This window comes from Pollachius pollachius (assembly GCF_949987615.1).
Source record: "Pollachius pollachius genome assembly, chromosome: 1".
Classification (NCBI taxonomy): domain Eukaryota; kingdom Metazoa; phylum Chordata; class Actinopteri; order Gadiformes; family Gadidae; genus Pollachius; species Pollachius pollachius.
In genome coordinates, this window is record NC_136934.1 from 37,980,882 (window position 1) to 38,001,289 (window position 20,408).

Sequence of the window (20,408 nt, forward strand, 5' to 3'; positions counted from 1 at the left end):
TGGATGTCAGTAATGCATGCATATTCAGGTGTTGATAATCTCATGGACCATCTCTGTCTAACGTCATCGGTGGGATAGGCATGGCAGCTCACACAATCCCCCAAGGGAATGTGCGAGCTGCCTCTGGTAGCGTCACACGGACGGAGTGTATCACACTCTTTACTGTGAGCTTTCATCTTCATTTGACAGTGAGACGCGGCTTGTTGACGCTAGCTGCTCCAATCACTAAAACCAGGTGGCAGTGTCTGGAAGTCTCATGGACACTCTGCCCGCTGTGGCCCTCCTCCAACCCCTGCCTCCTGCCAGCCTATCAGGGAAACTACTACTACTGTCACTACCTCACGTTTTGACAGCTGATCGTGTGACTCCTTGTGGTCACATTAGTACAATTATGTACTATTGTGGAGTTATTTACTAAAGTTACTTAAGGAGGCATAGTTATGGTTAACATTTTTCAATTGTTATTATGAAGTGTTTCTTATTTGTCGTTAACCCAGGAGTGGGCCTACTGCCTATGTTGACCTGTCAAAGCGAATGCTATAATGCATGCATGCATTTCTAATGCATGCATGCATTTCTAACGCTTCACCTGCTCCGGTGACTTCTTCAGTCAAACCACGGAGAGGAGGAAACATCTGGCAAGCAATGTGCTACTGTGTTTGAAAGTCAAACCCTTAAGAAATTTCAATAGCCTTGTATTTGTCGGTTGCCCCCCCCCCCCCCCCGTCCCGTCCCCCCGTCCCCGTCCCCCCGTCCCCGTCCCCGTCCCCGTCCCCCCGTCCCCGTCCCCCCGTCCTCCGCTGCTCTGGTTGAGCAGATAGTGTGAGCAGAGTGGAACAGCCAACAGAGTGGAAGTCCATCCACCACGGTAGGTTTTAGTGCACGTGGCCTGACTGATACAGCCAGTCAGCCAGGTAAAATATACCACAGAACAACACCCAAACACATATCTTTACATCGATACATTTTGAATAATTCGTCCTATTGTGACTTAATGTGAGAGATTTCTCTTAATGTGAGAGTAAATTCCTAGAAACATGGTCAGGCTCCTTGTAACTGACACATTCCTGCAGCTTGTCCAAACACAACAGCCTTAGACTCCAACACAGGGTCCCCGAGTCCAAGTGCAGTTTGTGTTGTTTTCCTCCCGGTGAGATTGCTGCTTTCTTACATGCGGCTGATCTCACTCTGTGTTTGCCTCGCAGAAAAGGATTCTCTCCCTTATCGGCCCGTTCTGCACTGTGACCATCAAATTAGCCCTTCCCAAGGCGTAACAACTCCCAACAGCGCCAGACATCCAGATACAGAGCTACTACTGCTCATAAATCCCTCTCTCATTTCTCCTCTCATCGAGCGGACAAACACACTAAAACGCTTTTCAATCCCCCATTACCGTCCTATGTACACTTTGCAATTAATTGTGTTGTAACATGTTATTTCCAAATGTATTTAACAATGGATCATTATTAAAAGATGAGCTGTTTTTACTGCACGTTGACTCTATGAGTGTTTATCATAGAGATCACTGTACTGGATCAAACCGTTGAACTGCGTCCACAGAACACAGGACTAGGCAACACAGTTCTTACGTTTGCCCCGCAGTTCTCATACGGATTGACCGTTAGATTAGGGCCACTCATTGGGAGTAGCAGTGTGTTGTGAGCACATTTTGCATCCATTATCGACTCTATTTGTGGAAGGATTAGAAGACGCAGTCTGAGTTGTGATTGGGTTCTAAGTGTGGGATCCGGGTACACTCGTTTATACTCTGTGTGCAGAGGGGATGAAGAGTTTGGGGTCCTGCTGGTGGTAGATTTTTCCCTGATTCGGCTCTACTGGACAGGGAAGGTGTTGCTAGGTTATCGGGGAGGATTGGTTGTCCATGACCTGCAGGCTGACTCACAGGGCTGTCCTCAAACTATTTTGCTGAATAATAAGAAAACTATACGGGATGATGAGCACATTCCACAGAGGGGAGGCACACTCCTCTATTTAGTCTGGCGCCCGCACCCTCACATTCAGTTTGTCTTTGGATGCAATGCTCTAACCTGAACCCCAAGTCTGAATACTTCATGTGTGTGTGCACGTGCATGCGTGCGTGTGTGATGTGTGTGTGCGTATGTGTTGTGTGCTTGTGTGTGGGCCTGTGTGTGTCCGTGAGTATGCGTGTGCGATGTGCATGTGCATGCCTGTGTGTGTCCGTGAGTGTGTTTGTCCGTGTGTCTGCGTGTGCATGCGTGTGTGCGTGCGTGTATTTGTGTCAGTACGAATGATGTGTGTGTGCGTGTGTGTGTGTTCGTGAGTGTTGTGTGAGTGCGTGCGCAGGGCTTCCTGTGCGCATGCTCTTCCTGTGCCTAATGCAGTTATATAACAGTAGGCAGCACAGCCGGCGTCTGCTGCTGTGAGGCGAGCGGTCTGGTTACATAAGCCTGTCAGAGTCCTACTGGAGCAATAGGGAGAGCGCGCACACACACACACAGGCACACATATACAAAGCGCACACCTACACAGGTGCGCGGGCACACACACACACACACACACACAGGAATGCATGCAACTTTCCACACATACACGCACATATGCGCACACACGCGTGCACACACAGACACACGTACGCGCGTGCGCACACACGTATGCAAACACCGCACACACACACAAGCACCACAGTGTGTCCTTGTGCTCCTTCTACTGTCTCCTGCTCCGTCTCACACTTCTTCCCACTCCTTCTCCCTTCCCCCCCCCACACTAGTTATTTTCCTTCTATTTTCACTTCACTTTGAGGCTTTGAGGTTTTGCTAAATGAACAAGAGCCCTTAAAATGTATCATTCTAGCATTCCCTGCATGCAGTTTATGCATGTAAGAATCAGTAAAGAGCTGTATGTACATATTTAGATATAAATAAATATATATGTATATACTTTTGTATAGATGTATAACGAAACAATGTTGATTGTTGTTCATGTAGTTCCTAAGGGAATCCTAATTTAACCTTTGACTAGCTGTGAAACATGGAGATGTGAGTGCAGTGAGGGGAGCAGAATGTGGTGAAATGTCCCGAATCAGCTTCATGCTGGCCTGTAGTCCAACCTTTGATCTTCAGGGAATCAGAAGATCGGCCTGCAACGGCCTTCCACTTTATCTTCAGCCCCTCATTGGACGTTGAGTGATGACATCACATCAGCAGCAGGAGCCATTGGATTCTCCCCCTGGCCCCTCCGTGAGCCCCCACATCCATCTACAGGCCAATTGATTTTTTATTCCAAGGTGCTGAACTCTGACCTCTGTGTGTCCCGCGTCTTCAGCCTCTGTCTCCTTCTGGAGACGGGCTCGTCCTTTATGTTGTAACCAGGATGGGAGGAGAGGGAACTTCAGGGTGATACCATGGGAACCACCATATCTCTCACACAACCAGACCTCACTACAATCAAAAGTAAAATCAGATTGACACAGGGAATAACCAAATAAACATTCAAACTGTCATTTCAAATGTCTATAATTTTTAGTTTACACGGTGATTAATATGAAACAATCGGTTTTAGACCAATTGCTACTAATTGCCCGCTTCTACCACCTCGAGACTTGTACCCTGCCCGCAAGAGGAGCCAGTGGGGGAGGAGGGAAGGGGGCGGGTCCGCCTTGAACTCCTGGTGGTGCGGAGGAGCTGACGTCATCACGTCGTGTTGCGCTCACCAGCTGAACGCGGCGTCGCGGCGGTCCAGTTTGACGGCGATGAGCGGAGAGAGGAAGACCCCTCCGCGGTGTCTCTAGGAGCGGGCTGCTGCTGTTGGTGTGTCCCCGTCGATTTCACGCAACCAGCAACACATTCAAGGAAGCGTTTCGTTGTGGGATAAATGACTTCAACAGCCACCACGTCGTAGAAAACGGTAAGCATTGCACCTCACATGACGGTGTGTGTTGTTATATGGCTATGTGTGTGGTTATGTGGGTTGTTTGGGTGTTAGACGGCTGTGGGTGTGCGCCGTGGTGGAGAATGTAAACATCTGCTGGTGTGAAGTTGAGGACACTGGCGGTCAGTTTGGTCCACAAGCTCACACGAAGTTCAGATGCCACAGAACATGTCAGAATAAATGTTAGGATATGTTAACGTGTATGGATGCAACATCCTCAACACGTTGTCTACGGTCCCTCGTCTGGTGTTGTTGTGTTATTATTTTAGACCTGGATCTCATTTTTTATATTTTTCATCTCGTAATGTAGTACTGTTGAATGTAGCAGGGACATCTATCCACAGAAAACAAGATGAGTTTTAAGCTGTACGCCTCGACATGTAACAACATTGATACCCCTGACTGTATAAAGCTTTAAACACCGTCTAAATCCCGTAGCTGCCCAGACAACATGTATCAAGCGGGGAAACACCTTCACCTGCCAGACAGTTAGGAGATGACATCATCATGGTGCACTGTTATTGATACGACGCGACGTGACAGTTGGAGTAAAATGATCCAGAAGTGCGTGATGGTGATCTGCACCAGGCTACAGCAGATATCATTTGCGTGAATTGAAACCATATCTCCATATGACTCATTGTGTATTGACCGCCCCGGACACACTTACACATACATGATCAGCATGTCCTGAGTTTCAGTTTGAAAATCCATCCTCCGCTGCATATCTGCTTTCTATGACCAGGGAGCCCCCAGACATTGGACTGAACTGTAGATCACCCCACTGGAACTACGTCTTCTAGGAAATACAAAAAATAGCAACTTGGCACAAAGGAGCCGAGGAGCTGTCGAGCTCAGACGACATTTGTGGAAAGAGGAACTAACTGTCATGCAAAAACGTGGTTGTGCTGCCAACCTCGTCATGATGAAGTGCAACAGAGTGTGCAACGCTGGGGGGTGGGGTGTGTGTGTGTGTGTGTGTGTGCGTGTGTGTGTGTGTGCGTGTGTGTGTGGGGGGGGGCGTTGTAGTGTCACTGCCCGGCACAGGGGGCTCCCTACTGTAAAGTACAGCACACAGAGACGCTGCAGTGCCGTGGAGTGTCAGACCGGTGGAGCGGACTCGAGTGGACAGTGGCCAATATGCAATTATTTCTTATTGAATCAGCACAAAGTGGTCGTGGAGCGCCGGTCCGGGCCGAATGGAGAGCACTTGTAGTGCTTCTGACTGTAGACGGAGCCCCTACCTCAGCACACCCGGGCACATTACTGCACCCACCCTGCGCACACGCACGCTCAAACACATCCCCAACACTTTTTGGGATGATCTAATAGATCGACCTCTAAGCCCCGAGATTATGAGTATAGTAGTGTAGCCAGTTAAAGCTCCAACCCCAGCTTTGTTGGTAAATGTGAGGATGTGTGGTGGCTTATTTTGTGTAATTAGCATGATAGTGAAAGTGGTGAAGCCAGTAATATGCCAGTGGAAGGGTTTATCATTCATGGTGTGCTTGAATGGATTGTGTTTTGTTCACGTGAATATGTCCTGTGAGTAAGCTTGGAGATGATTAAGGTTATACAGAGACCTCTTAGCAGTTCAAACATGTTATACACTGTGTGTGTGTGTGTGTGTGTCTGTGTGTCTGTGTGTCTGTGTGAGACCTGCAACTCTCCCTGGCACAATGGACACTCCAGATGGGAAGGGCAATTTTGCCAAGACAAAGAGCTGCTTACGCTAACACACACACGCACACATACGAGCAGCACATGCGTCTGTCATACCTATCCTTCATCACGCTCACTGACTCAGCTCGCAGGAGGCAACATGTTGATGACAAACGCTCAGCGCATGCTGAGCCATGGGCAGGGGTAGTGTTTGGCTGTAGCGTCACTCGGCTTCACTCGCTCAGCTTCGCTAGGGATGCATGGAAGCACGGGCTCTAGTGAATGTATGACAGCTGTTCTGTGTGGTTTATTTTTATTTAATATATATATAATTTATATAAAAAAGGAAAAAACGGGGCAGGACTACAGAGGTCCATTGGGTTTCCTACCAATCGATGAGGAGTCCCCAGTACTTGGCAGAGAGCATCCTGCTATTGCCTATGCCCAGCCTGAATCATTAAGTATGAGTGTGTGAGTGCATGCGTGTGAGTGCATGTGTGTAGGTGCATGCGTGTGAGTGCATGCGTGTGAGTGCATGCCTGTGACGTTAGTTTACAGTAGTGTTGTATCGCCAGTACAGTTCCCTCCAGTCCTCGCTAGGATGGTTGCTTACAAATCAAGAGAGCTGAGGGGTGCGGCGGTCTGTGTGTGGAGTGTGTGCTTCCTGCCCGTGAGCATGGCAGCGTAGCGAGCCCCTGGTTAAGTAACGCTACAGGGTACACGACAGGAAGCCCAGATAAACAGAGCCGTTTTAATAGCTCACTGATTTTAACACTCCTGTTTAAAACGCGGTCAATCATTAGCTGCCACTGTGGGCTGGTTGGAGGCCTGTGGAATGTTAGATGGATTGTTTAGTTTTTATTATAAGCTTCATTCATTGAAGATAGGAAAAGAGGCTTCACAATTAAACAACCGGTTACATTTTTAATACAGTGGATGTTCAATATACAAGTTGATTCGATTAAGTGTGTGTGTGTGTGTGTGTGTGAGACCATTTGTGCTTTCTGTGTGTGTTGCGTGAAGGTGAGCATGTGTGTGCTGCTGTGTGAGCGAGAGAGTGCGTGTATATGTTTGTGTGTGTGTGTGTTTGTGTTAATGCGAGCTCCTGGGCCCCACCACAGGTATGTGTGTGGCAAGGCCAGAACCTCAGAGAGACAGATGACTCTCTGATTAAAAAAATAATGAATAAAGACTGGTGCTGGCCGCGGCCGGGCAGAAATGAGTACAGTAACCTCACAGTGTCTTCTTACGGCCCGGCACCACCAGAGGCGATGGCCGTCCACTTTGTATCGGATACAATATCGCGTGGGGGCAAGGGATTGTGGGAAGGCTTGCATGCCAGTGAAGTCTTGCGCCACGTTCAAGGGTTTCGGGACAAAAGTTGAACTTCCTTTAACTTTATGCCAATGACCACGTACTGTGGTGACTATCGAGCATGCGATTGGACAATCTCCATTCAACTATTCCTGGCAGACAAAACGGACTCTCTGAGTTTCCTGGTTTTAAGCACTTCCATCGACAACGCTGTAAACTCCCACAAGCAGCAACTAGAGAGTGTGCGGGGCGATTCCATGCGATGTCAAACGCAAGGCAACGCGTCCGGTGGGGCCTGGTCATAAGCAGCTTACATAAACAATAGATGTATGCTGAGCCTATTCACTAACTTTTGTTGCAGGCAAGGTATTGATATTTATTCATCTTTCTCTCTCTATCTATTGTCTCTCTTTTCCTCTCTGATCCAATTCTGGTGGGTCCTGACCCTCTACTTTTATTTTGAAGTTGTCGTCAATGTTCCATTGTTTCCCTTTTCCTTTCTTGCTGTCAGTTATCTACACGTCCACATTTCCTCTTTAATTTTGAACTGGTCCGGCCATACTCGAAAAAACACTGTGTGTGTGTGTGTGTGTGTGTGTGTGAATAAAAATGACTGGGTAAATTACAGTTTTGGTAGAGACTTCTGCCCCCCCCCCCCCACAATGTGTCCATCAGTGTCCTCCTCTCCCCCCTCAGTGTCTCCCTCTCCCCCCTCAGTGTCTCTCTCTCCCCCCTCAGTGTCTCTCTCCCCCCTCAGTGTCTCCCTCTCCCCCCTCAGTGTCTCTCTCTCCCCCCTCAGTGTCTCTCTCCCCCCTCAGTGTCTCTCTCTCCTCCCTCAGTGTCTCTCTCTCCCCCCTCAGTGTCTCCCTCTCCCCCCTCAGTGTCTCCCTCTCCCCCCTCAGTGTCTCTCTCTCCCCCTTCAGTGTCTCTCACCCCCCTCAGTGTCTCCCTCTCCCCCCTCAGTGTCTCTCTCTCCCCCCTCAGTGTCTCCCTCTCCCCCCTCAGTGTCTCTCTCTCCCCCCTCAGTGTCTCCCTCTCCCCCCTCAGTGTCTCTCTCTCCCCCCTCAGTGTCTCCCTCTCCTCCCTCAGTGTCTCTCTCTCCCCCTTCAGTGTCTCTCACCCCCCTCAGTGTCTCCCTCTCCCCCCTCAGTGTCTCCCTCTCCCCCCTCAGTGTCTCTCTCTCCCCCTTCAGTGTCTCTCACCCCCCTCAGTGTCTCCCTCTCCCCCCTCAGTGTCTCTCTCTCCCCCCTCAGTGTCTCCCTCTCCCCCCTCAGTGTCTCTCTCTCCCCCCTCAGTGTCTCCCTCTCCCCCCTCAGTGTCTCTCTCTCCCCCCTCAGTGTCTCCCTCTCCTCCCTCAGTGTCTCTCTCTCCCCCTTCAGTGTCTCTCACCCCCCTCAGTGTCTCCCTCTCCCCCCTCAGTGTCTCTCTCTCCCCCCTCAGTGTCTCTCTCCCCCCTCAGTGTCTCTCTCTCCCCCATCAGTGTCTCTCCCTCCCCCTTGCGGTGCTTCCTGCTGTAGTGCGGGGCTTCCCTGTGGTAGCCGGGCAGCTGCTGAAACAGCCAATCAGGATTAGAAGGGATTTCGGCTCTGTGAGGGCATGCGTATGTGTGTGTCAGTGCGCCAGTGTGTACCCAAACCTCAGGGAGAATCCATCCAGCTCTGCCGGAGATCCGACAAACACGTGCAGGCAGTGGTCCGTGTTGTTCTACAATTACCCCGAACCCCCCCATATCCCTTCCTGATCCACATCCTTTAATACGCTCATAGAACACTGGCACTGGAGTCTCCTGAGAGTCTCTCGGTCTCTCGGTCTCTCTCTCTCTCTCTCTCTCTCTCTCGCTCTCGCTCTCTGTCTTTCTTTCTCGGTCTTTCTCTGTCATTCTCTCTCTGTCTCTCCTGGTCTCTCTCTCTCTCTCTCTCTCTCTCTCTCTCTCTCTCTCTCTCTCTCTCTCTCTCTCTCTCTCTCTCTCTCTCTCTCTCTCTCTCTCTATGTCTTTCTCTTGGTCTTTCTCTCTCTCTCTCTGTATTTCTTTCTCTTTCTAGGTCGTTCTCTCTCGGTCTCTCTCTCTCTGTCTGTCTGTCTGTCTTTCTCTCGGTTTTTCTCTCCCTGCCGTGTATATGTCCATCTTTCCGTCCATCCATCTTTCCGTCTGTCTGTCTGAAGTACAGCTCAGTTTAGTGTATGTAGCTACCCGTATCTGCCCTGCTCTCCTGTCCCTCAAGCTGTTGTGGGTTGCAGGTTCCCTCTCTGATCTTCTCAGTCCTTCTGAACAGGGAAGATACATCTTGGTTGTCTGGCACACTAGCTAAATAATAAAATACTACTAGTAACATGACTTATGAGTAAAGAGCAATAGTGGTGGGAGCGGTCCTGTCTAGATCAACAGTAGAGCAAGGCATTACCACAGACAGGGTTTGGGGTTAGTCTCCCACTATTGTAGCCTGGCTCCGCCCGCCTGGGTCTGCGGTATGTTAGTTGGTTTTCTCCTTCCAAATATTCTGCGTCCAATCAGCGAACAGAGGGAGTGGCTGAGAACAATGACGTCAAAGTCAGCTCTCGTTGACGGACATCTTCACGCACGGTGTTTGGTTTGTTTACAGCCTGCGGGCAACGGGATTCCCGGCCAAACGTTAGCGATTGGTTATGGCAGATCCAGAGTGGCACTGGGCAGATCCAATAGTTTTAAACTTCAGCAGACACCCGCCTTCAAGTGAGTTAACGTTTATCAATTGAGTAGGTCCAGACTCTCTGTGCAATGAAATGAAGTACGAGAATCTGGTAGGATCAGGCTACCACTATTCTGACCCTAGAATGTATACACTTTTTTGAATGTATTGTCAGACGCATGCGATAGATGCGCCCACCAAATAGAATATTGAATATATAATATTATACCTCACAGCTACCGGTGACTTGGCAAATAATTGTGTGTTTGCCTTGAATGTGTGTGCGTGTATATTTTGCGTGCCAGTACCTATTTGTCTCTGGACCACAGCAGTGCTGTGTTAAAATGCCTGCAGAAGTGCCGTCCCCGCTCCCATCGCTGGTGTTGTCAGGTAAGGTCGTGTGCTTCAGATGATGTTAATTATGCAGGATGGGGGTGAGGAGCCGTCACTACCAAAGGTTGCTTCCGCCTCACCCTGTTTTTAGAGCTCAACAGGCAACCTCTGCAGAGTTTCAGTACTTACCAGTGGACATGGTGCAGGTGTGGTAGTGTTGAACTCCCCCCCCCCCCATGTATGACTTCCCCTTCGTTCCCCACACAAGAGATTATCTCAGGCTTTCGGTTTATTAGCTTTTTTTGTGTACTCTCCGTGTCAGAATGCGCGTGCCGATTTAGCTTTCTATATTCTGTGGTTTTTGGTTGTGGTCGTCGGTGCGATGTGTATCCGTGGCCCCGTGCCAAGGGGTTCTGAAGGGCTAATTGAAGGTCAATATTAGCATGAGAGCATTCCACCAGACAGCTCCCCAGCTCCGTCTGCCCCAGCACAGGCCTGCAGTGTGTCCGCACCGAGGTGGAGGAGCCACTGGTCTGCTCGGGCCAAGTGAGCCAAGGTGGGCTGGAGGTTATGCGTTGCCTCAACTTTATACGTATACATGGAGTACAATGGGTCGGGTTTAAATCCGCCCGCTGACCGTCAAAGCACTGTCCCTCCAACAATACTAATGTAGTTGTGGCTGGGAGACTAAATATCGGGTCGACCTCCAGCTGTTTCTATTGACCACTCTTCAAATGCTTCTTTGTTTTATCCCATTATCATGTGTCCCCAAAGTTACCATTTGTCATTGGGTGTTGACCTACAAAAAGTTGAATTGACTTTCTGCCTGTGAGATATGTTGGACGTCATGTCTATTGTCTATAATTGATTCCAGCCCTAGAGTCCGTGGAACAGGACCAGTAACCCCGAGCCATCGGGTCAGCTCAATACGCCAGCTAATGTGAGCGTCCAGAGCTATTAATGGAATGGGAGAACAGCAGGGTTGCGTGTAAAGGCTGCGAGTCTGCAGGGAGCGCTGAGGATGGCAGATAGGGAGGGCTAATGCAGTTCACTTGCTTATGTTCTACACGTTATGCCTCTCTCTCCCTCCGTCTCTGTGTCTCTCGCTCGCTCTCTCTCTCGCACACGCACAGGCACAGGCACACGCTTGCACACACACACATACATTCATATATATATGTGTGTATGAATATTTATGAATATATGAATATGTATATATATGACTAAGCAAGCACCCAGTCGATTCTGAGCGGCGAACAACCTGCACTCTAACGCTGCAGGGGCTAACATGTGGACATTTATTTACATCCCTAGTGAGAAAACCCTACACACACACACACACACACACACACACACACACACACACACACACACACACACACACACACACACACACACACACACACACACACACACACACAGGCCTGATAGAGTTCAGGCGTGGTGCCTGAATTCAGGCTTGAGCTCGGCCATGTATGTTGTCAAGAAAAGTGAAAATAGGTGAGCGGTGCCTTTTAAAATATCTAGTCAACACGTCAACCTACCTGACCTTTTCATTGACATGTCTGCCACCAACTAGGCGTTGTCTATATAAGGAAGTCTTTTACCTTTGTATGTTTGCACTGAGGATGGTCTGAATGGGACTGAAAACGTTTTGCACACACTTTGGGTAGCACTTTACACTTTCATGCAATAAAAACGTATTGTTGCATCGCCTACATGTTGTGTGAGTTCCGCTCCTTTTATTGTTGTCAAGAAAGGCAATTCTCTATGGTGTCTTTGAATGTATTTGATAATTTCAGGCACAGATAATTTCACTTCCTTTCAGCCCTGCACACACACACACACACACACACACACACACACACACACACACACACACACACACACACACACACACACACACACACACACACACACACACACACACACACACACACACGTACACAGCTCCCGCACCCTGTCCCTAACCTGGCCCTGCTGACGCAGACTGATCCGCTGTAATTGAGGAAATAAACAGTGGATGGAAAACAGAAAGCCGTCTGTGAGGGACCCGAGACGCTCAGCCAGGGACTACCCGGTGTGTGTGTGTGTGTGGGGGGGGGGGGGTAAAGACGAGATGATCCCGGACCTGGAGAGGAACAGGAAGGAGGAAGAGAGGGAGGAGGGGAAGGCTTTGGGAACAGCTTGCTTCCCGACCACATCTGAGAACAGGAGAGACAGTCTGAGGTGCTGAGCGTGAGTGGGGTGGAGTGTGTCCCTGTGTCTCTCACACAGGGTTCATGAAGTACCTGTTCTGACTTCATAGTATGTGGTGTGGTATTCCGGGAGGCTTTCTGTTGTGATATCATCCTGCTGCCCGCCCACAACACTCCGTACTCCAGGTAGTCTCTCGCTCATTCACTCACTCTCTCTCTCACGCTGTGCTGTGCCCCCCCATAGCACTCTACCGTACAGCGGATCAGCTTGGGCCCTCCAGACTGAGGTTGTTTCGTCTCCGCTCCTCAGCTTTATTATGCTTACTGGCTCCGTCCTCATCCTAGAGGGACCCTCACCTTCCCCGGCTGATTGACAGCTGGGGGAGGGGTAATGAGGTCAGGGGTCCTGTACAGATGGGGAGGCGGCGGGGGGGGCTATATTTCATCCTGACACCCTGGGACAGACCGGTGTGCCAGGTAGCAACTGTAGCGTACAGTGTGTTCCGTCCTCTGTCTCTCTTTCTGCCTCTGCCTCTATATTCTCACTCTCTGTCTCTCTCGTTCTCTCTTTCTGTCGCGCTCTGCCTTGCTGCCTCTCTATTCCCCTGTCTGCCTTTCTCTCTGTCTGCCTTACTCTGTCTCATAGAAAGGCTATGTCCTCTCTCACTCTGTCTCTATCTCTCCCTTTTTCTGCCTGTCTCTCGGTACCTCTCTGCATTATGGTAATTATGGCCTCCCATCCAGGCCCAGCGTGCGTGTGTGTGCGTGTGTGTGTGTGTGTGTGTGGATTCCTGGAGAGTATAGACACACACACACACACGCACACGCACACGCACACGCACACACGTGTGTGTGTGTGTGTGTGTGGATTCCTGGAGAGTATAGCAGGACTGCTCACCCCCATTGCTGTAGAGTAGCAGTGTCCATTACAGTGGGAGTACCTCAATTAAAGGGAGGGGGCGGGGGAGAGAGAGAGGGGCAGAGAGCTGCAGGATGAAAGTGACAGCGGATCTTGTATGGATATAAAAAGATTTTTTTTTTCTTTGAAGTGAAAAGTGTAGCGATAATAAGACGGTTGTGGACATGCAGGACTGTTTCTGCAGGGAAAGACACACACATAAACACACATTGAGTGCGAACATACAGACGGATTGACCACACACACAAACACAAACCCGTACACATACACAAACACGTACACAAACAAGTACACAAACAAACTGACACAACCACAAATATCAGCATTTTTATGTGTGCATACACACACAAATAAACATACACATACACATACATATATATATAAACACGTACACAAATATGAGCATGCATATGTGTACATACACAAACAAATAAGCATGAACACATACACTAATGTAAATAGCTTTAGGGTCAACTGTCATGCTCTGACTGCTATGTAGTTTCTGCATATTCAGCTTCATAACACGCTCATACACGTTTGTCTGTTCGTCTGTGTGTGCATGCGTGTGATTGTATGTGTGTGTGTGTCTGTTGGTGTTTGTGTGTGTGAGTACAGGTGAGGCCTTATCGGAGACCCTGAAGCTACCTAGGCTGTGGTGAATGTATGTATGTGTGTGTGTGTCTGTGCGTCCGTGCGCCTGTGCGTGCGAGTGTGGGTGTGACCCTGAGAAGGACCAGGAGATGAGCATGGATGAAGGCTTGTTGTCGGTCGTTTCGATGTTGTCTCTGCGACGACTACACAATACATTCTGGTAGAAACAGTTAGTGCTATTTTAATGCGTTGATTTAGCCAAAGAAAACCATTTGGCTTTGACGCGATGACGCCATTGGCACAACCTTGAATAAGAAAAAGTAATGAACAAGTAATAATAGTGTTGTGGTTCTATTACTAACGAAAATAATCCACGATTAAAAATCCACTATATTGGGTCGTTCGAGATTTACCTTATGTCTGCATTTTAGTTCCTAGTGTTAACATTCACACAGAAAAAGGTGAAAACACCCTATCATCAATAGTTTCCTGAAACTCTGCGTCAGCATCCAGAGTTCTCCAGAGTTTGGTGTATTCACAACCTTCTTCTATCATCTGCCTGAGAGGGTAGGCTGGCTGTTCCTGTAGAGATTCACGTTGTTTGCTTTGGCTGCGGTGCATTTCATATTGCTACTGCCAGCTTTCATTAGTTGAGAACAGAGAAGGGCTCGTTCTGGTGCGGCTCATTTATTGGTTTCTCAGCCCCCACATCTCTTATTGCATCCTGTTGGCTAATCATTTTTTTATTCAATACTTTTTTTATCAGGAGGTCTCATTGAGATCGAAATCTCTTTTGCAAGAGAGCCCTGCGACAATTACATATGCATAAAACATCACAAACAAAACAATTAAAGAGACATAGCCACATCCATCAAAATATTGAACAATTTGTTAGCTGTAAGATGATGCACTCTAAGATCATCTGTACAGGGTTACCTTTGTATCTGTCTTTAAGCCTGAAGGTGTAATCAGCTTATTGCTACAACAGGATTGTCCAGCAGCTGAGCTTCTTGTTTACATCACCGTCTGTCCAGGAGGCCTCTGCAAAGGTCGTTCTAGTAGGTTACAGCGGAAACCTTCCAGAGGGTGATTCCAGACAACAGGCTCCTCCGGTGTTAGCCTGTATAGGCCGACACACCGGTGTTACGCCACTGGGCAAGATCTAACAGGAAATCAATGTAGCTAACCACCTGTTGTTCCCGCTGTTCTCGCTCTAACATACACAAAGTTGTCTCTATTGTCTGACTCATCGCTTCTTCATCTTCATCTACTTCATCCTCTCCTTCTGCTTCTTCTTCTTCTTCTCTCTCTGTCTCTTCTTCTTCTTCTTCTTCTTCTTCTTCTTCCCTCTCTCTGTCTCCCTTTGCCCTGGATCCGCCTCACTGGCTTTCTTAACAAGAAAATGCAGACCGCTTTCTCTTCCTTTGTGTCAGAACAACATGCCCCTGCAGCTGGAGCTCTCCGGGTGAGTGAGTATCTGAGCTGGGTGGGTCGGTGGTTGAGTAGCTGAGCTGGGTGGGTGGGTAGGTGAGCTGAGCTGGGTGGGTGAGTATCTGAGCTGGATGGGTGAGTATTGGAGCTGGATGGGTGAGTATTGGAGCTGGATGGGTGAGTATTGGAGCTGGGTGGGTGACTATCTGAGCTGGTTGGCTGGGTAGGTGAGTATTGGAGCTGGCTGGGTGAGTATCTGAGCTGGGTGGGTGGGTGGGTAGGTGAGCTGAGCTTGGTGGGTGAGTATCTGAGCTGGGTGGGTGGGTGGGTAGGTGAGCTGAGCTGGGTGGGTGAGTATCTGAGCTGGGTGGCCGGGTCACAGACAGATGGAGGGCTGGGTGGAGGAGCCCCTGGTCTTCAGAGTCCCGTTTCTTCATGATGTGGCGACAGCTGGAGGGATCCACCGCTCACAAGACCCACGGCTCAGTTACTGTATCATGAGACCTGTGTGTGTCTGTGTTGTTGTGTGTGTGTGTGTGTTAAACATGGTTGGTTATGGTTGAATTGAAGTGTGGATGGAGCAGGAATGTGTCTGTGTGTTACTGTACACCAGTGGGCGCAGATGGGTGTCTGTGTGTGGCCTTACCCTGAGCATAAACACATCTGCTGGGTACCAGCAGTGACACGTTGTGTCTGCCTGGTGGATGAAGTGGGTCAGTTAGACTACAGCATGAGGCTTGGAGAAGGCGGCCTCCATAGCCAGTCACCCTCCAGAGGGACCTCCGCGTGGCCCTTCTGACTGATTCAAGCAGGCCCGTTGGACGCTTCATCTATCTCCACTCCAGTTTGTTGTTGTCACTGTCGCTGCCATTGGTCCTGGGGCCACAAGCCGTCGTCAGCCCATGAGATCCTCCAGTTATTTGGGTTTAGGTTTCGCAATGAAGCGAAACCTAAATGTCAGGCAGCCATCGAATTCCGAACAAGACTCCAGCCAATCAGAGTGACACTCGTCCTCACTTTGCTCATGCCGTATCCATTTGTGTTCATCTTTTAACGTCTGTATTCAGTGTCATTTAGACCGCTTTGATAGCTTCCCTCTCGCCGGGTGCCACCATTGTCTTTTTTATATCTCCAGGCTGCGGCACTCCTTGTTCATCATGAATGGAAACTCCCTCTCTTGAACGCTTATTGGTCCTATCATACCTCCCCCTAGAGCTGGTTGGTCCTATAATACCTCCCGCTAGCTGATTGTCCTATCATAGATGCGGCTGGTCTCACCAGACTAAGCCGGAGGTAGTAAGAGATTGACGTCATTCTTATATATTTTAACATTCATAGTTTCTTGGCAAGCGCAGCAGAACACAATCCAAAGCAGACCGCTCATGATGAATGTCCACGGTAGATAAACTCTGGTGTAAAATCAATTTTGTTGGGCTGCCTCTGTCTTGTACACACACACACACACACACACGCACACGCACACGCACACACTCCCACGCATCCATACAAACTTCTCCCTCACTAGGAAACTGTTTTTAGCTGAGCTTGATTGCTGTGAGTGATTGATGACATGTCTCATTCAGCCTGGAGCGGCACTTCCTACACCCACACTTCCTACACCCACACCCACACACTGGATAGCTCATAGTGTGTAGAAAGAGCCAGGGGTGCTGTGGCTTCTGTTTGAGAAGAGACCACGTGCACGACTCTCTCCCTCGCTCCCTATCTCCCTCTCACTCTACCTTATTCATGAGACGTCATTCAAGTACACTCACACACACAAAATCCCAAACACACACACACACACAGACATGTACACATACAGACAAACATACAGATATACACACCCACACCAAACCGGATCAACATGCATTAATTGCATGCAGCCATTGGGCCACTATCCCTGGAGCTCCAGCCCTGGGCCACTAGCCCTGGACTTCTGGCCCTTGACCTCTATCCCTGGCCACTAGCCTTTGGCCCCCTAGCCCTGGGCCACTTGTCCTGTGCCACCAGTTCTTGGCCACAGGCAATATGCCACTTGTCCTGGACCACTTATTCTGGGCCACTTATTCTGGGCCACTTATTCTGGGCCATCAGCCTTTGGCCACTAGCCCTGGGCCACTGGCCCAGGACCACTAGCCCTGGACCACTAGCCCTGGACCACTAGCCCTGGACCACTGGCCCTGGACCACTAGCCCTGGACCACTGGCCCTGGACCACTATCCCTGGACCACTGGCCCTGGACCACTAGCCCTGGACCACTTATTCTTGACCACTAGCCCTGGACCACTAACCCTGGGCCACTAGCCCTGGACCACTAGCCCTGGACCACTTATTCTGGGCCACTAGCCTTTGGTCACTAGCCCTGGGCCACTAGCCCTGGGCCACTTATTCTTGGCCACTAGCCTTTGGCGACTTATTCTGGGCCACTGGCCCTGGGCCACTGGCCCTGGGCAACTAGCCCTGGGCTGCTAGCCCTGGACCACTAGCCCTGTGCCACTATCCCTCGGCCACTGGCCCTGGACGACTGGCCCTGGACCACTAGCCCTAGACCACTAGCCTTGTGCCACTAGCCCTTGGCAGGAGGGACAGCATTTGGCAGGAATGTGCAGCGAACGTGGCTTGGTTCTGAATGGAGGTGTTGTTGCTGTCTGCAGCGGTTCTCTGGGACAGCCCAGGAATGAGTGAAATCCCTTTTCCGCAGGGTGTCCCTCTCTGAGTGCTGGGGAGAGATGAGGAGTACACCAGTGGTCACGGTGGTTAGTGTGTGTGTGTGTGTGTGTGTGTGTGTGTGTGTGTGTGTGTGTGTGTGTGTGTGTGTGTGTGTGTGTGTGTGTGTGTGTGTGTGTGTGTGTGTGTGTGTGTGTTTGTGTGTGGAGTGGTGAAGCTGTGTTTCTGCAGGGTGGTGGAGCACACTTAGACAGAGCTTCCACCTGTTGACGCTCCCTGGAGCTTGTGTGTGTGTGTGTGTGTGTGTGTGTGTGTGTGCCACTGCTAGTATAGCAGCAGCAGCACCCTACAACCCAAATAAGCAAGGTTCTGGTTTAACACACCAGCCGGCCCGGCTCAGTGACTCTTGCTGTTACCGGTGGCAGGAGTCACTCCTTAAGCAGCTTCTGTACACGTGTGTGTGTGTGTGTGTGTGTGCTTAGACTCTCATCCGTTTATAAAGACAGCTTTATAGCCTTTCTGGTTCTGACAACCCAAAGGGAAGAAATGGCAGAACACTCTTAACGTTTGGGGTTTATAGAATCTTTCCAACCTCAGCCGGCCTCGGAAAAAAAAACTAAACTTTGACCAACCGTGGATTCACCAGTAGCTTAACTTCTTTTAAACACTGAGATGTCTTTCTTTTCTAACTGTATAGTTGCGCTCATGAATAAGTCAACGCATATTTGCTTAAGCCTTTTCTCCTCACTGTGGCTGACTTGATGTGATAGCTTCATACCTGAAGCCAAATCTCGTTCCGCTTGAGCGAGCAAATATAAGGCAGCCCGTTGTGCCAGGAAGGTGTGGTAGACAGCATTGCTGATCATTTGCATCATGCTGGTTCTGCAGTTTGGACCCCCACCTTTCCACCCACTCCGCTCCCATCCATCTACCCACTCACCCATCCCTCCATCCGGCACCCGCACATACACCCATCCAACCATCACCTCCACCCACGCACCCAGCCACCCGCGGAAACCTGTTTTTGGTTCTTTTTCCTTCTCAAAGGCCACTTCCTCTTTCTATTTTTGAACACTCTTCTGTTTCCACACGCTTTGTCACTCTCTGCCTGCCGCTCTACCACATGGCTGGTTCTCTGTCACACGGCCCCACCGCAGCGGTGATTGTGTTGACGAGGACCCCTCGGTGACCCAGACCGGCGGATTCTGGTTCCCTTTGGCCTACGGAGACCTGCAGGCTCGTCTGTGCGTCCCGCCCGTGGTTCTCAATTGTGGTTTTATGACTCTAAACCGTGCTGTTGAGCGTTGGATGTTAAGTTAATAAAATGTGTTTTGAACGAATTGGAAGTCTTTTAACCCCTTTGGCTAAATGTGCTCTCATGGGTTGATAAACAACGTGTCACTGAGGGGTTTCCCTCTGTAGCGTGTGAGACTGTTAAAGCCTTGAGAAGGTGACGCTTGAATGTGGGCTTGAAGAAGCGGAGGGGGTTGATGGCGGTCTGCAGTCAGGCCAGTCACTGTCGTGACTGGTGTTCTCCTGTGTGATGCTAGTCACGGCGCCGTGAGACGCCTTATCAGATTTGGCAACCTTGATGTACTGTCTGGGAACGCTACTCTCCTGAGGTAGCGTTACCTGGCCGGTGGACACATTGTTCGAAAATATTTGAACTGCTTCATAATCTCTCCTTTTTCAGTCTGGTTCCACAGAACATGGCAGACCATCCTTGTACACTTACCACAGGTGTTTTCTATGGCGTCTTGATACACAGTGATAAGAAGTGTCGAAAAGTAATGTTTGTAAAAGCATTTAGGGCCTAGAACCTAGGAAGAAGTAACCTGGGGTGTTTCTTCAACATTTCTTCTCTCGGCTTAAAATAGAAGAGTTTAAGTATCTCAGAAAATTAATAATATTGACAATTTTGGTTGCACACATTAGTAAAAACTGTGGGCACAAGCCAGTCTTGAATTGATGCTATAATGGAGCCAAAACAAATGATGTTTTAATGGGGAGGGGTTTATTGTGGACATTATACAACCAGGGCTATCTCCATAATGGCTTTCTACACTAAAAGCTTGGACCTGGTGTGCTGACATGAATCCAGTTCCTTGTGATACCGAGACCCTTAGGGTAGAGAGGGGATGAGCAGCGAGAGGCAGGCGGGGGATGAGTCTGTCAGTGTTTCAGGATCATATGTCAGATCTGCCGATTAAAGATCGATCGCATTAACTAGAGAGTGCCGTGCAGGACTCCATTAGCTGGCTGCCTGACCGCTTAAACAATAACGATTAAATGTACGTGTGTGTGTGTGTGTGTGTGTGTGTGTGTGTGTGTGTGTGTGTGTGTGTGTGTAAGTGTGTGCCGTGTGTGAGTGTGCGCCATGTGTGTGCAACGTGTGTATTTGTCATTTTTTTGTGTTTTTGCTGGTCTGTCTATCAGCAATGTGTGCTTTCTCTTTGTTCAGAGCACGCCCAGTCACGGTCTTCCCTGAATAACAACTCGTCACCGATGGCTCAGAGCAATGCTAACATCAGCCTCCATCGCAGAAAACACTTGTGTTTTACTTTTGCTAAACCACAGAACTTTTAATGTCCAATGCCGTGGTGGGTGGAATCCATTAATGAAAGAAATAGTGTTTCGGGGGTTTGGGGTGAAAACAAAGCCACGACATGATGTTGTTGTTGCTTTTTTTCAGCCTTTGTGCCCACAGGAAGCCTT

General features: G+C 49.4%; 1 protein-coding gene across 1 annotated transcript in view; it reads left to right on the plus strand.

The window, feature by feature from the left end:
* The first annotated feature begins 3,732 nt into the window (after positions 1-3,732).
* Positions 3,733-20,408, plus strand: part of hivep3b (HIVEP zinc finger 3b) — a 41,248-nt gene continuing 24,572 nt past the window's right edge. The window contains exon 1 of the mRNA XM_079745164.1: positions 3,733-3,885. The gene's annotated coding sequence lies outside the window, so the exon portion shown is untranslated. The remainder of the gene's footprint in view (positions 3,886-20,408) is intronic.